Genomic DNA, 15,945 nt, shown 5'->3' with positions numbered 1-15,945 from the left:
CTCCAACTGGGCATCTTTGAACCCCAGTGAAATATTGTTTACTGCACTTGTCCCGGCTTGGGTAACCGGGGTAGTGTTCGTAAAATTTGTATAACCGCCGGTGTTCCCCCCAGTAGCTGGGGTTGTGGTTACCGGGGTTTCTTGGTCACTTACTGGCCTTAGGACCGGAGTAACGTTAACCATTTCTTCAGAAATTTTGAAAAAAACTGAGAATTAGTTCTAGCTTTTATGTATGGATGGCGCCAATGAAGAAACACTAATCGAACCCGGGCAGATTACGGATAATCTGGGGGTTAAATAGATGTTTCCCACGAGGGTTAGGTCCGGCAAAGAAGGATGTTCTTCAGATGACCTGCAAAACAAACACCGTGAGCTCGTCACTGAGAAGGGTGGGGTTCCTCCTTGTGACCACCCTCCGGCGTGAGAATCAGACTAGATTGCTCTGAATATAAGTGTATATTGAGAGAAATAGCTAGTGAAGGTAAAATACCAGATGATCCTACCGTTCCAAGGTGTTGGAGTATTTATAGCCGAATGTAGGTTTCCAAGCAGGTACAGCCAGCTGTATAATATTCCTGTTCTACCAACTATGGGCTACGCACGTGCCATGCTGGTTGGTGGGTAGGCAGCGGCTGATAGTGACAAGGCCGGCTGTGTACTGTTCCCTTTCCACCAACTGCAGGCTATGTGCGTGCCACGACAAGGGTTGGTGAGTAGGCAGCGGCTAATAGTGACAAACAGTAATAGAGCATGCTCCTCCTCGTACTGTTGTCGGTGAGCTGTCACCCTGTGATTGGTTCATGGGCTGCTTTGGTCAGATCTTGTCTATTTTGTCCATACCTTGGCAGGTATAGTACAAAAGATCTTCCAGAAGCATACGGACTGGCTCATTTGGGCGGGAGTATTCCCGCCTTGCTCATTCCTTCAGGTGACACTGAATTATTGAGTACCTTGTGCGTGTAGCCTTGCTATTAGTGCGGGTAGCCTTCCCTGATGGCTTGTATCCGCAGCTGCGGGGACAGGCGTGATACTTCACCATTGGGAAGCTTTCCCTGCGGGAACAGCTGGCGTACTGCGCGTAAGGTCTTCATCTCTGAGCATGGTGGGTCCTGCGGAACCAGTTGGTCCTTGCGCAAACGTCCCTCTTCAAGGTTAGTCTTGCGGGTCCAACTGGGCTCTACTGGGACCTACCTCTTCAAGAAGTGATTGATGAGTGTAATAAGTTTTTAATAGACTTTTTTCCGGTGGCGGAGCCATGAACGTTTTTCTAAAATTGCTTGAAACATTTACTAACAATTAAACCGTGTTTACAGGTGTTTACAGATGAGGTGAAACAACTTTATAAAAATGGTGGATACCATATAAAAAGCCTAAGGGAACTCAGGGCCGGCCGCTGTTGTGTTTCACGTTGATGCCCTTAACATGTCGACCGATTCAAGAATCAATAATCAAGTATACGACAGAATCGTGTTCAACCAACCATGCTATCTCGACAAAGATTCAAGCGATGAGATAACTAAGTAAGAATTAATTGATTTTATGTATACACACACAATGTGTTCACACATTCATACTAGAGCCGAGAAAATTAGCACGATTGAACCAAGCTTAAACAGGCCCGAGTCTAAAAATACGCTAGATTAAGAACGAACCCAAGCCCGAGCTTCACTTAACTAGCCCGAGCCGGCTCACGAGTCTATTAATTATATAACTTTTATAATACACACACACAATTATAAATATTTAAAAATTAATTAACAAATAGTAAAGAGCCTAGCCCAGGCTTTAGAAATAGAGATTAAACAAGCTCGAGCTCTGTAATTGAGTCAAGCTCGGACTCAGCTCGTTTGCACCCTTAGGAGTAATTATAATCAATTAATTATAAAATAACAAGAACATTAATAACCAAATTTACTTTATAAAATAACAAGAACATTAAGAATCACTAAAAGTTTTAAACCTAAACATAACCGAAAACCAAAATGTCTGTTTAAGACCAACTAGACTCCGCAGGACTCTAATTTGGGTCATTACCAGGAAATTTTAAACCTGAATTACAAAACCGAAATTGGGTCAAAATGGACCAAATTTTATTCGGCCAAAAAGTTTTAAACCTGAATCACAAAACCGAAACTGACCATTTTTCATAAACAGAAATCTTAGTTTTCAGTTTAAGCCCAAACCAACCCACGCACACCTCCAAATATTTAGACCATTCAGTTTTTAACCAAGTTGAAAAAAATCATCTGAAACAGGTCAAAATGAGCCCTCTTACACCTCCAATTAGAGGTGTGCAGCCGTGCGTGGGTCGGTTTGGGTTTATATTGAAAACCGATATTTTTGTTTTTCAAAAAGTTTTTTGAGTTTGTGATTCTGGTTTAAAACTTTTGGACCGGGTGAAAAAAAACACCCACACACACAATGTCAGATTCGGGCCAAAATAACCCTCTTATAAAATGAACCGTTTTCTTAAAAAGCAAGACCGTGACTCCGCCCCCGTTTTGCTAGGCTTGATGCTAAAAAAATTATAAATTTTTTTTTGCAGGGCCACCAAGATTTTTTTAACCTCTTTTTTAGTTGATGCTTTATTGATTCTAAATGAAAATGGGGAAATACACTTGACGGTTAAAGCAACCACACCACACGAACGACTAAATATTATAGGCCTAGCTCAAGAAAATGGTCTCACTGTGAAATCGGAAATTAAGTTTCCCGAAAAAGACTATCCTTACTATGTTAACAAGAAAGGTGTGGGACCAACCGCGGATGAAACATATCCCCTACAGTCCTCATCTGCATTTGTTTATGTCAGGAGTCCCGTCCAGGTAAGAGTATCTCCGAGCTATAAGCTTCCTACAAAACTTCCAAATTTTAAATTACTTGTAATAATTTACAAAATCGACAGCTTAGCCTTTATGCTTTCATAAAAACCGACCCATTGGTTCAGGTTTGGTTTTGCTATAACTAAAACTGAAACAATGTATCAAACCGAACTAACATATTTCATTGCTTTTTTTTTTGCTTTGAAATGTGAGTTACATAAAAAAATGTTGAAAATCGACGGTTTAGTTTTATGTTTTTTTTTTAAATCGAACTTTTGGTTCAGCTTCAGTTTTGTGTGTAAATACAACCAAACCATACATGAACTGAATTTCTTATATTTGCTGTATGTTTTTATATTTGGCTCGGTTTCAGTTTCGCGAGTAACTAAACCGAACCTAACCAATTTTAAAGATCTCATTTTTTTTACTTTTAATTATAAATTATGTACAATTATGAGCAAAAACCGAAGAATTAATCCGCCACAATGCAGATTATGTAATTTACATAATTTACATTATAAATTATGTAAATTATGTACTTTATTTCTCATTGGTATTCATAAAAACCAAACTTTTGGTTTCATTTCGGTTTTGCATGTAACTAAAACCCGAATCGAACTTATAGATTTCACTTTTTTTTACTTTCAATTTTAATTTATTTACAATAATTTACAAAAACTGACGCTTAAGTTTTATTTTTTCATAAAACGAACTTGTGGTTCAATATCCGTACAGTACCGAAAAAAATCAGTAAAATACCGTATCGAACCGTACGGAACCCGAAACCTCAAAAGGTGGGTACCGAATTGTACCCCTCTCCTATAATAATCAAATAAATAAAACCAAAATTTCAGTTTTCGGTCCGTTTGAGCACAAACCGACCCATGCACTCCTACGTTCCCAGCTATCAGTTTTCTTAAAAACTTTGGTGCATTAAGATCCTTCACTAATACATCATTTGACTAACTGATTTTGCAGCCAGTACATGCGGCGTAGAGAGCAGATGTGAAGAACTTTTTGGGAACATACCGACGCTTAAGTTTTATTTTTTCACAAAACGAACTTGTAGTTCAATATCCATACAGTACCGAAAAAAATCGGTAAAATACCGGTATCGAACCGTACGGAACCCGAAACCTCAAAAGGTGGGTACCGAATTGTACCACTCTCTCCTATAATAATCAAATAAATAAAACCAAAATTTCAGTTTTCGGTCCGTTTGAGCACAAACCGACCCATGCACTCCTACATTCCCAGCTATCAGTTTTCTTAAAAACTTTGGTCATTAAGATCCTTCACTAGCCAGTACATGTGGCGTAGAGAGCAGCTGTGAAGAACTTTTTGGGAACATCAGTGGCATTGTGGCAGATTATTTAACTTTTGAATGCATGATTGATAATTTCTCAAAGGATGTTAGTGATTAAACATCTTGTGAAATTAAATTTTTTTGGAAAAAATGGTAATTCTACAATTTAATAACATAATTCATGAACTTTGTTGGTTGCAGAGACTACGCGTTTATCAACAAAAATGTGAAACATCATTCCTATACATCTTGTCCTTATGCATTTGACGAATCCTGTTACACACATCATCTAACTGTTGCGGTGTATATTCTGATTATTAATATAAATTTGTTGCGATACTTTATTTCTCATTGGTTTTCATATATTGTGATAAAATAAAAGGTTCAGCTTTTAATCTCCCCAATGTGTTTGCTGAGAGATTACTTACTCCATTGATGATGCTATAGAGTACAAACCTGTGTGTAACCAGCAACTTCTCTTCTGATCTTAATCATTGTAACTCGCCTAAATTTCATGATATCTTGTAAAATACTGAAAGATTGTTAATTTGTGTCCATGCTTAAGGAGCATTAAAGGTATATATTGTATTTGCATTTCAGATGCAAATATTAATTTTCTAACATCATTCATTTGTTCAATTGATACTTTGACTATCATATAGATTCTTAGTGTCATTGATTCAAGTTATCAAAGTTTTGATGATTGATTTAGTTAAGAGTTTGGAGCAGCAAAAGTTTTCATTAAAAATATTTGCTTTGCAAATTGATAAACAACTTCCAACCACACCTTACCCTGTTATAATATCTTTTTACCATGAATACAAGCAAAACTCAACTTCACATGATTATTACTAAACATGATAGTTTTGAGGGTAAAAGGGGGACGTATAAAGCAGTTCATGTGAGCATGTATTGTCATTGCCTGTTGCAAAGTGGAGGAATAAAGACGGAGCGTTACTTTCATTCAAGCATATAATATGAAGGTGTATAATAAAAGTCTATTTGGTAGTAAAATGGGTTGAAATTGCTACATGTGAGTGTTGACCCAGAAATGATTTTTTTGTCCAAAATTATATTTCTAGGCTAATTAGTATTTCCAAAAACAGGAATGACTTAAATACTAAGTGCCGAAGATTGAACCTGTTGGTAATATTAACGGGCTATGAGGCATAACAATATTCGTTATTAATGGGCCAAAGTTATCCGGTAACGTTTAAAGGTTTGGTATAATTAACAGGTTTTGTGTTGTAACCGTCCTTTTCAATTACAGGTCAAAATGTTTTTATTAACGAGTTTCCGTGAAACTGTTTCGTATTATTAACGGTTTTATGTGTCGAAACCGTGTTTTTTAAGAACGAGTCAAAAAGGTACTATTATTAACGTCTTATGTGACGAAACCGTATTTTTCAAGAACAGGTCAAAAGATTTTTTATTAACGACTAATATTTAGCTTGGAAATGGGTAATATTTATTATTATTAATGGGTCAAAATTATCCATTAACGGATTAGAAATTTGGTTCTATTAACAGGTGTCGGGTAATAGGCCAGAATAATACTCGTTATTAACGGATTTCAAATGATTATCCCAGTAACGTGTAAATGTTTGCCATTATAACGGGTTATATGTCAAAACCGTGTTTTTCAAGAATGTGCCAAAATTATCCCGGTTATTTTCTACTATTTTATTTAAAACTCTAACCGGATTTCAAATGATTTTTGACGTTATCAAATGATTTTACTAGTCTTTGATGCACAAGGTACAAGACTAATAACATTGATCAACTTGTACACTTGGAATACGGACCTAAGTGTTTCATATGCATCCATATTGTACACCTTACACAACTTACAAGTCAACAATGCCCAATGTACAAGTATACTAAGCATCCGAAATGTTTCATTTCAGGTGGAAAAAGCACACCAAGATTGGACGAGACTTAAACAAAGATCACCAATAGAGAGACAGATTATTAAAAACCCAAAACTTGAATTGCCTTAAAGTAAGGTTTAGACGTCCCGGTCTTAGCGTGGTTTCTTTTTTTAATGGCGGAGGGGTGGTAAATGGACAGACTTGCTTCACCCCGTGAAAAATATGTCTAGACTTACCACCGAATATAAGTACATCACCGGACATCAAATAAGTACTGCTTAACTTGTTCTCATCATTCGCATGGCCATACACGAATTCGGCCCAGTCGCCAATGGAGATGGAAACCACAGGTAGCCCTCTTTGGAGACTATCAGAGCTCTCATCGCAATCCTATATATGTTCAAACAAAAATTATGAGTCATATATATTATGTGTGTAAAAATAAATATCAAGTAAAAACTAATTACTAGCTACCTGATGAATGCCAAGTCGACCATATATAGGTTGGTGAATAGAAATTGACTACACAAACATCCGGGCGCATTGAAGGAAGTTCGTCCTGCGTGTGGGCTTGAGCATCTTGAAGTGCGGTTTCAGTAAGCGAAATGAGCTCACATGGAAGCGGCGGTGCTTTAGAACCATCACTTCGGCAACGTTCCTTGTATTTTGTGACGGGATCCCAGTTTCGACCAAAAGACATCATTTGTAGTCTAAGTTTTTCTCCATTTTGGTCATGCGGAATGTAAAAGCCCCCGGGACCCAAACCCAACTCTTCACACATATTCACTATATCAGCCTATAAGATAAGATGATTCAACATGTAAATATATAAACTAGCTTGACTGTTGTTGCATTGAATCACCATTCAACATATATATATATATATATATATATATATACCTGGTCCCTGAGGCTGATGTAATTCTTCAAGACTCAAGAGAACCATTCCGGGTCCGAGAATCTTACAAGTAGTAGGTGTAGTTGGATATTTAGAGATGGTTTCAGACATTGGTGTTTTGGTGATCCAGGGGCAGAATAAACTTGATGGTTTTGTTTCATCGTAGCCTTTATTAAAACGCGAGTAATCGATGTTATTCGGCCTCACACTTCCAATTTAAAATGCATTCTGCATGTATTTACAAAAAAAAAACAATATTAAAATATTATCTAACAGTTTTACTAAAAAGTATTTGCATATGAAACACTAAATATAGTGAGTGGGTAAAAACATAAAAGTCTTCAAAAATCAATCATAAGGCAGTTTGTTTGTAGTGTTCTTCAACTCAGCAAAATATAAAATATATAGATAATAATGAGAAACACTGGCTCACCCTTGATCCACCACCAACACCACCAAAATTAGCACAGCAAGATACCATAAGCTTAGGATGATTCATCATCATCATTGAAATTACGTAAGTGTGTTACCACAAGGGCCAGCAGCTGCTGCTGGGTTACTTTAAAATTTAAATGGAGTACAAAAGAAAATCGATTCATCTTTCTTAATGGGCCAGAATCTCAAGCCCAACATAGCAATTTAAGCTTATGAGTTTTGACATCGTTATTACTCCAAAATGGAGTCGCTTCCCTCGATAACACAATGTACACAACTTTACACCATAGCGTAAAGTTACATTGTCTAACATAAATTGGCTCAAACAAACATAGCAATTTAAACCAAAGTTGGGTCTCAAATTACAAGTTACTTTACATTAAGGATGAACATTTGGTACAGAGTTAAAAAAAACTGACTTTGACCAACTCTTAAATTTAAAAGTTTGACTAGTGTTGAACAGTTCACTAGTACCCGATGACTGATGCCAAAGTTGACTTTGACCAAAAGAAGTCAAAACTATGAAGCCTTTGATGACGAGAATGGTTTGTTATTTGTGTAGTTTTTGTATATAACGAATCTCAATGTCTTTAAAATGGATTTATCATGTGTTTTCGTATACCTTTGTACACAAGGTACCAATATATATAACTTAGCATTAAAACTACATATAACCTTAGCCTGACTTGATAATTTTTCATTTAATCTACGGTGTATATTTTGGTTATATATATTATAATAATTGTTGCTTAAGATTTATAAGTTAGATATGATATTAGAAATATTATTTGTAGCTGTCACAGAACAGTAAGTGGAAATTTATGAATCATAACTCTAATAACTTTTCAATTTTCACTAGTATATGTAAATTTAGTCGTAAGATATATTTTTAGTTTTATGAATTATCCCGCTTTTATATTGGTACCTAACCTACTATTGAATAAACAATTAGTAACCACGCCTTCTTTGGGTCTTAGCATTCGCATCCCCTCCATCATTTTCTACTTTATAACTTAACAAACAATCATTCTTTTCAAATTTTATCTCTCATTTTAAAAAAAAACCCTATCTCATCTTATCCACCATTTTTACAAAATTACTCATAAATACTTATTTTATTTTACTTCTTGTTTTTATGTACTTACCTGGAGAATGAATAGTAGCTTTTTGTACATAGAAAGTTAGTGTAGCATCTTTTTATAATTTGGATAAAGGTAAAGAAATGATGGGTGTAATAAATTAGTTTCTTTAGTAGATTCTTTAAAAATATAAAGATGGGGAATGAATGATGGATGTGAATACTTTTTGAGCATTCACCATCCATTCCTCATCGTTATTCCTATAATTAAAAAAAAATAAAAAACATTATTATTAAAAAAAAAAATTTCAAAAATCTCTTTTATTATGTTCCCCGTATCTCTCTTCCAAGGACTCTCTGGGATATCGATTAGTAAATAGGTAAAACAGTCAATTTACCAAAACTTAACGAAATTTATAACACCGGTTCGTACACGGACCAAAAGGGTGACGGATGATTGAGCAAATAAGAGCAAGTGGATAATTTCCAACAAATAAACCAGATGTAGAATTTTGGCTTTCTACATGAACAATCTAATTTATCTGTTTTGACTAATAGAACCACAGAAAAGCTCTAGACACGAACTCGTTGATCCGTTCAACGTCTAGGCTCGGGACCAGAGAATTTCGACCAATTGTACTAAACAAAAATAAGATGCATACATATTATTGTATCCTATATATATATGATTATATCGAATTACATAACTACTTATTTGACCACCAAAGGGGGTCACGACCTCACACCAAGTTTCTCTACTTGGTGTATCCTTCCAAGCTCTGTAAAGGCTAGAATCGGTCTAACCCAAACACCAAGCAAGAGCCCGCATGATCGTTATCATCAAGTCTACTTGATCAAAACTATTACCCACCCTTATAACCTTCCTAGCAATCAAATAAGTTAAGCAACAGTTTGTTAGTTTAGTTCTGCGATGCATTTTGTCGAACACGTTGTATGCAAAGAAAATATCACCATTAACAAAGCAAACTTATAACTAAAAACATGTTATTCAGTAAAAGGTTTCCACATATCAACATAAAACCTCAAAGACTTAGGCACATGACTCTTCCACAAATCCAAATCAGGCAACTTACCCGTAACCGCAATCGAGCTATCATCCTTATTCCTACCAAGACTCAAAACACTTACCTCACCCGGAAACACCATCTCCATCGCCTTCAACGTCTCCAACATAACCCCCCTCCCATCCTTCCTCGAATCCTCGGGTTCCACACAACTCCCTCCCACATTCACCATAATCCTCCCGCCTTCCCTCAACTTCCCCTTCATCTTAACCCACGTATCCGGATCCTAAAGCTCCGGAATCAAACACCCGTTACTAAACACATCAACCAACAAACCCGCAAACCCCGAATCCACATTCGCATTCAACGCATTGCCAATATATATAATAAGCCTATCCCGGTATTGCCATTCGAGTTTCGACAGTCCGAAATACTCCCTGGCTACCGATACTACAGCCGGGTCAAGCTCCCACCCGTGGATAACCCCTTGTGGGTAAAGTTCCAGTATCAATTTGGCAGCTGACCCGGCTCCGAACCCGAGTATACCTAACGGTCCAGGGGGTAATATAGGTGGGAATGTAGCGAATACATCAAAGTAAGTACCGGTTAATAGTTTTAACAGGAATGAGATGCTGTGAATGTTGCCGGGTTTGTCGAGTAATAAGAGACGTGAACCGGCAAACGGGTGGTCGGATTTACGGGATACTTCGAGGACTCTGATGAAGTTGTGTCGGGATTTGAACTTGGCTAAGGTTTTGACTTGGTCGGATGGGATTCCGTTGTCGGATTTATGGGATTTTAAGGTTGTTGATTGTTTGTGGGATTGATTAAGTTTTGGTGGGAAATGAAACAGGGGAGATTGAAGTGAGAGTTGGATTTGTAGAGAGTATAGACCGGGTGCCATTGTTGTCTTCCAACTCCACTGAACTAAAAAGAAAAGAGAAAGGGGTATTGGTTAAGAACCGGTGTCTCAACTTGTTTTGAGTCACGAGAGCTTGAATTCGGTTCGTGAGTTATTTTTTACAATGGGTTTAGCTCGTTGTTATTATTAATAAAATAATTTATATATGTTTTTATATTTTCTTTTTATCTATTTTGGGAAAAACTTTAAACCAGTTTAAGCCCGGCTCGAGCTTGGTGTGCGGGGCTTAAGGATAAAACTAATACATAGAAGTCCAGAAAGATAAAACTTAAAAATACACAGGGCTTATTAAGGTTTGATGAGCCCACACGAGCTTCCCATACGATGCACAAGCTTGTTATAAACGAGCTTTATTTGAGGTACATGCTCGACCGCTCGACTCGAGCTAAAAAAAGCTCAAATCATTCAACTTTGGTTTGTGAAGAAACACTACCCGGACCCCGGACAGATTACTAGTAACCTGGGGGTTGGAGAGATGTTTCCCACGAGGGGTTAGACCCTTGGAAGATGGTTCTTCTGATAACCTGCAAAACAGACACCGTGAGCTCGTCACTGAGAAGGGGGGGGGTTCCTCCTTGTGACCACCCTCCGGCGTGAGAATCAGACTAGATTGCTCTTTAAATATAAAAGTATATTAAGAGATTGCTAGAGCAGATATCAGGTATAATATGATGATAATGTAGTAAGATATGTTGTGTTTAGATGATCATACCATTTGGGGTATTTATAGCCGAAGGTAGGTTTCCAAGGAGGTATGGCCGGCTGCAACAGTGTTCCTGTTCATCAACAGTAGCCTACGCACGTGCCCTGCTGGTAGTTGGTGGGTAGGCAGCGGCTGATAGTGACCAGGCCTGCTGTATACTATTCCCTTTCCACCAACTGCCGGCTACGCACGTGGTATGACAGTAGTTGGTGAGTAGGCAGCGGCTTAATAGTGATACAGTACAGGAGCATGCTGCTCGCCATACTGTATCAGTGAGCTGTCGTATCCCTGATCAGATCTTTCGCCCATACCTCGTCAGGTACAGTAAAAGGTCCTTCAGTATACAGACTGGCTTATTTGGGCGGGAGTATTCCCCCTCCCGCCTCTGTGCGGGATTGCTCCCGGCTTTGCTCATTCCTTCAGGTGACACTGAATGATCGAGAGCTAAGTACCTAGTGCGTGTAGCCATGCTGCGCGGGTGGCCTTCCCTCATGGCTTGTATCCGAGGCTGCGGGAACAGGCGGAGTCCTTCACCATGGGAGGCATTTCCTGCGGGACCAGCTTGCATACTGCGCGTAAGGACGTCACGTCTCTGAGCATGGTTGGTCCTGCGGATCCAGTTGGTCTCTGCGCAGACGTCCCTGTTTAAGGTGAGTCTTGCGGGTCCAACTGGGCTCTGCTGGGACCTACCTCTTCAAGTCCCCCCAGTCCAATGTTCTTCTCATGCGTGTTTAATAAAGTGAGGTGAACTTTTGGACTTAAGCAAAGGGTTTTGAAAAGGGTTTTGTAAGGTTTTCCATGGGAAGTCCTTGTCACTTGCAGAAATGCCCGAGTTTCCTGCTTGGTCTTTGGGTATGATGCGGGTAGGTCTGTAACCTCCTCGCAAGTCAGGAGCATTGAGTCCCAGTTGTGTGGATTCTCCATGAGGTTTTGGTAGTTTTGAACATAGTGATCAATTATGTTAAAACCACCAATTCCATCCTGGAGCTTCAAACAACGTAGTTCTCAACGTTCCCGCTATGCGGGGATGTTATTTCCGTTTCCGCAAGCATTGCCCAGAAGATCCTTCCTGGTTTCAATTCCCAGCGGAGCGCTAGGTATGTGAAGGGTTTTGCCTTAACACTGTACCAGCGCTCGTCTTACGGTTACTTTACTTCCAAGGTATTCCTAGCGTCAATTCCCTGCAGGTGCTAGGTATGTGAAGGGTTTTGCCTTTACACTGTACCCGCACCTGTCTTATAGTTACTTGGTTGCCGAGGAATATTTGGCTTCAATTCCCTGCGGGTGCTAGGTATGTGAAGGGTTTTGCCTTTACACTGTACCCGCATCCGTCTAACGGTTACTTGTTTGCCAAGGTTTACTTGGCTTCAATTCCCTGCGGGTGCTAGGTATGTGAAGGGTTTTGCCTTTACACTGTACCCGCATCCGTCTAACGGTTACTTGTTCGCCAAGGTTTACTTGGCTTCAATTCCCTGCGGGTGCTCGGTATGTGAAGGGTTTTGCCTTTACACTGTACCCGCATCCGTCTAACGGTTACTTGTTTGCCAAGGGGTAAGGGGTATTTTCCCGCTTACTTTTTAATATTTTTAAATTTTTGAATTTTGAAATTCGAAGAGTTGGTGGAAAGATAAGAACAGTCCAAACCTCTGAAACGTCGTGCGACGGTTTCTTCTGACTCTGTCAGGACGTGCAGGAAGTTATGGTGACGTGACAGAACATGGTCATTCCAGACGCTTTTCCTGGCGCGTGGGCACGATTTTTCGGGCGCGTGGCCGCGAAATTACTGGCACACGTCCTGTCAACAGCTGTTGCCAGCCTGCTTTTTGCCACGTGTCATAGTTTCATTGCACCTTCGATTTCTCTCTCCTCCGCATTAAATTCACCGCATTAATTGCGATTAGTATATAAAGGGGGAGAGGCCTCTTTGTAATCCACACTTTCACCTCTCTTCTTCTTCTTCTTAGTGATTTCCGGCAAATACTCCCCTTTTTCAGGCAAGCATTTTCCCGAAATCACTCTTCTTTCTGCAAAAATGTCTTCTCATGATGCTGAAGCTGTAGCCGACGATAGGAGTACTGCTGGCGAGTGCCAGTGTGCTCTTCCTGTCGATCAGTACCAGTACATCGTCAGGAAGTTCATGCTCGAGTCTCTCGAGCCTGAGTTTCCTGAATCCCACCAGACTGTGTACGATGCCCCCAGTGGCAAGATCGGGGTATATGCTGCATTCTTTGTTTATGGGAACCTTAGGTTTCCATTGACAAAGTTTATGTATCGTGTCCTGGAGAGGCACGGTGTGCACCTGACCGAGGTGCATCCGATGGCGATTGCCAAGGTCCGGCACTTCGAGTGGGTGTGCCGGATTCTGGGTATTGAGCCCTACGTGGACCGCCTGATGACCTTCTATACTTGGAGGTGCGTCCAGGGGTGGTACACCCTGACAACCCGTATTAAGGGTTTGAAGATCTGCGTGACCGAGCGCAGTCTCCGATCGTGGAAGCGGGAGTTTTTCTATATCTCTGCCCGCGCCATCCCCATTGCTATGAAGTTCAAGAAGGGTCAAGCGCTTCCGAGCCTTCATGCTTCCAGTTACCAGGAGGCGGAATGGTTCGCGAAGATATCCCGGGTCCAATCTCCGGTTTACCGGTTTGCGGAGTCCGGGATGGTGCTGCTGGGGATGAGCCGGGTATGGAAGGATGCGTCCCGGTTTCCCATCCTTCTTGAATACGGTTTGAACTCTATTCCTTATGGTATGTCTTGTCTTTCTTGCTGATATTAGTTAATTTTCTAACTGTTTCTTTTTCTTTCAGAGGGGAATAATTTGGAGTCGCTCCTGTTCCCGCGGGAAGCTGACAGTCCTGTGCGGGTGGGCACTCGTGCTCTGGATGACAATGAGTTGCCCATCCTGGAGCAAACGGCGGATAGGTTTGTGGAGGTCTATCCGCCGGGCCAAGAGATCCTGAGCCACCGGCGGCCAGGTAAGGAGATATTCTATCCTGAACCCCTCAATGCTGTACCCGTTGCTGAAAATCCTTACATCCTGTCTTCTGAGGAATCCGCAGATGGTCCTCCCCTTGTGCGGAAGAAGAAGGCTGCTGCCGGCGTGAAGGGGAAGGAGAAGGCCTCCACAGCTGATCCAGTGGTTCTCTCTGACTCGGAGTCAGATAGTGAAGAGGTGGCGGGGAAGCCCGGTGGTGAGAAGAGCACTGCTCCGGAGGCTACGACCGTTACCTCCGGAGAACCAACGAAGACGACGGTGACCGGTACCAAGAGGCCGGCTCCATCGGGTTCCTCCCCGCCCGTCCGTACGTTCAGGGTCAAGAAAACCCGTAAGTACAATCATAATGTCTTTGTGCAGGCGTGGGTGTTGACGCATTCCGGGGTGAACCGCAGGGGAGTACCTCCCCGCCAATGACGGTAGGCTCGGTCAGCCTTCCTGAGGCGTCGACCCAGGCGCCTGCGCCTGCATCCGCTGGTCCAGTTGCTCATTCCTTTGAGCCAACTGTTCCGGCAGTGATGACGTCACCGCCGGCTGTGAGTGCGATTTTTACAGCATCCTTCACAGAGCCGGCGGTTACTGCTGCTGCTTACAAGGCGGCGACCACGGCGGTGACCACAACGGCGACCACGGCGGCTGCCACCATGCCCGCGCCACCGGCACCGATGGCCGGACCATCAGGTACGCGCAGGGCTTCCCGCCGATCTTTGCCACCTTCCCGTCTGCCTGACCTGTTGGATGGATTTCCTTTAGGTTCAGGTGATGGGTTTGGCGGCTATCGGCCTGTCATTGACCCTACAGGTGCGTAGGGTTCCTTTCTTTTTCCCTTATGTTTTGTATCATCTTTTCCTTACTGCTTTTGTTTCTTTTGCAGTGTCGGATTCCAATGAAGTGTATGTTCCTCGATGGAACATACGCCGAGGAACAACCCTTCGCACACCTGTGGAGTGCGTGGACTGGGCTCGCCACGCTGCTCCTCCGGGTGCGTTGGGGGAAGCCATGGTTAGCTACCAGGAGGGTAGGCTAACTAATGAGCTTCGGGTTCTCCAGGCCCGGATGCAGCCGCGCGTCGAGCTGCTTTGTCGTGAAAACGACAAGTTGAAAGCAGCTCACGCCAAGGACATATCTGAGGCGCGTGCTCTTCGGGAGGAGAACCAACAGCTGGCGGCAGCTGCCGCCGACAAGGAGAAGGCCTTCAAGGCCCTCGAGGTTGAAGTTCAAGCGCGACTCGAGGCCCGCTCCAAGGCTGCCCAAGCTGTGAATGAACAGCTTCGGCTGGCCAGGGAGACTGCGCGAAACGCAACCGAGAGGGCTGCCAAGGCTGAAGCCGTTGCTGAGCCTTTGCGTGTGGAGAATGAGGAGCTCAAGGCCAAATTAGAGGCTCTCCAACGCGCTCATGATGCCTTGGCAATGGAAGATGCCAAGAAACTCCAGGAAATCCTGGACCAGAGGGGGGTGCTTGACCAGACCCAGCGGAAGCTTAAGGGCGTCGAAGAGGCTGCCGCAAAGGAAGTTTTACTTGCCAACCTTAACAAGAGCGAAGCCGAACGCGCCCATAACGAAGCTCAAGCTGCCCTCCAATGGCTTCTTCGAGAAGCGTTGCCTCAGGTATGTTTAGATTTATCTTCCCGCTTTTCTTTTGTAAGAAAAGGTTCTAATACTTGTGTTTTCTTTGTAGGTTGTGCGTCGGGTCTTTTCAGAGACCTCTTACGATGATGCTATGACCGCAGCCCTCAACGCTTCTCATGAGAATGGGGAAAAGGCCGGCTTCTTGCTTGGTCTAGGGTTTGTTGAGAAAGGCGTCCCGCCTTCCAACTTCCCTTTGTTCAATGTGGATACCGAAGCCATTTATGACCAAGCATTAAACCAATACGCCGCCTTCCCGCATCC

At 41.8% G+C, this 15,945-nt stretch overlaps 2 pseudogenes across 1 annotated transcript; both read right to left on the bottom strand.

The window, feature by feature from the left end:
• Positions 1-6,077: 6,077 nt before the first annotated feature.
• LOC143607783 (DNA N(6)-methyladenine demethylase ALKBH1C-like) lies at positions 6,078-7,405 on the bottom strand (annotated as a pseudogene). Its single transcript, XR_013149054.1, has 4 exons — positions 7,331-7,405; positions 6,900-6,923; positions 6,474-6,795; positions 6,078-6,389 (listed from the first exon to the last, which is right to left on the bottom strand). The product of XR_013149054.1 is annotated as a DNA N(6)-methyladenine demethylase ALKBH1C-like (transcript).
• A 1,677-nt stretch (positions 7,406-9,082) lies between these two features.
• LOC143607784 (uncharacterized) lies at positions 9,083-10,340 on the bottom strand (annotated as a pseudogene).
• Positions 10,341-15,945: the final 5,605 nt, after the last annotated feature.

The sequence above is a fragment of the Bidens hawaiensis genome, unplaced genomic scaffold, assembly GCF_021521415.1.
Source record: "Bidens hawaiensis isolate Kalapana, Puna unplaced genomic scaffold, B.hawaiensis_p1.1 tig00086579_1, whole genome shotgun sequence".
In the NCBI taxonomy this organism is placed as follows: domain Eukaryota; kingdom Viridiplantae; phylum Streptophyta; class Magnoliopsida; order Asterales; family Asteraceae; genus Bidens; species Bidens hawaiensis.
The sequence above is the reverse complement of the archived record's forward strand: the minus strand, read 5'-3'. Positions and strand labels throughout refer to the sequence as shown.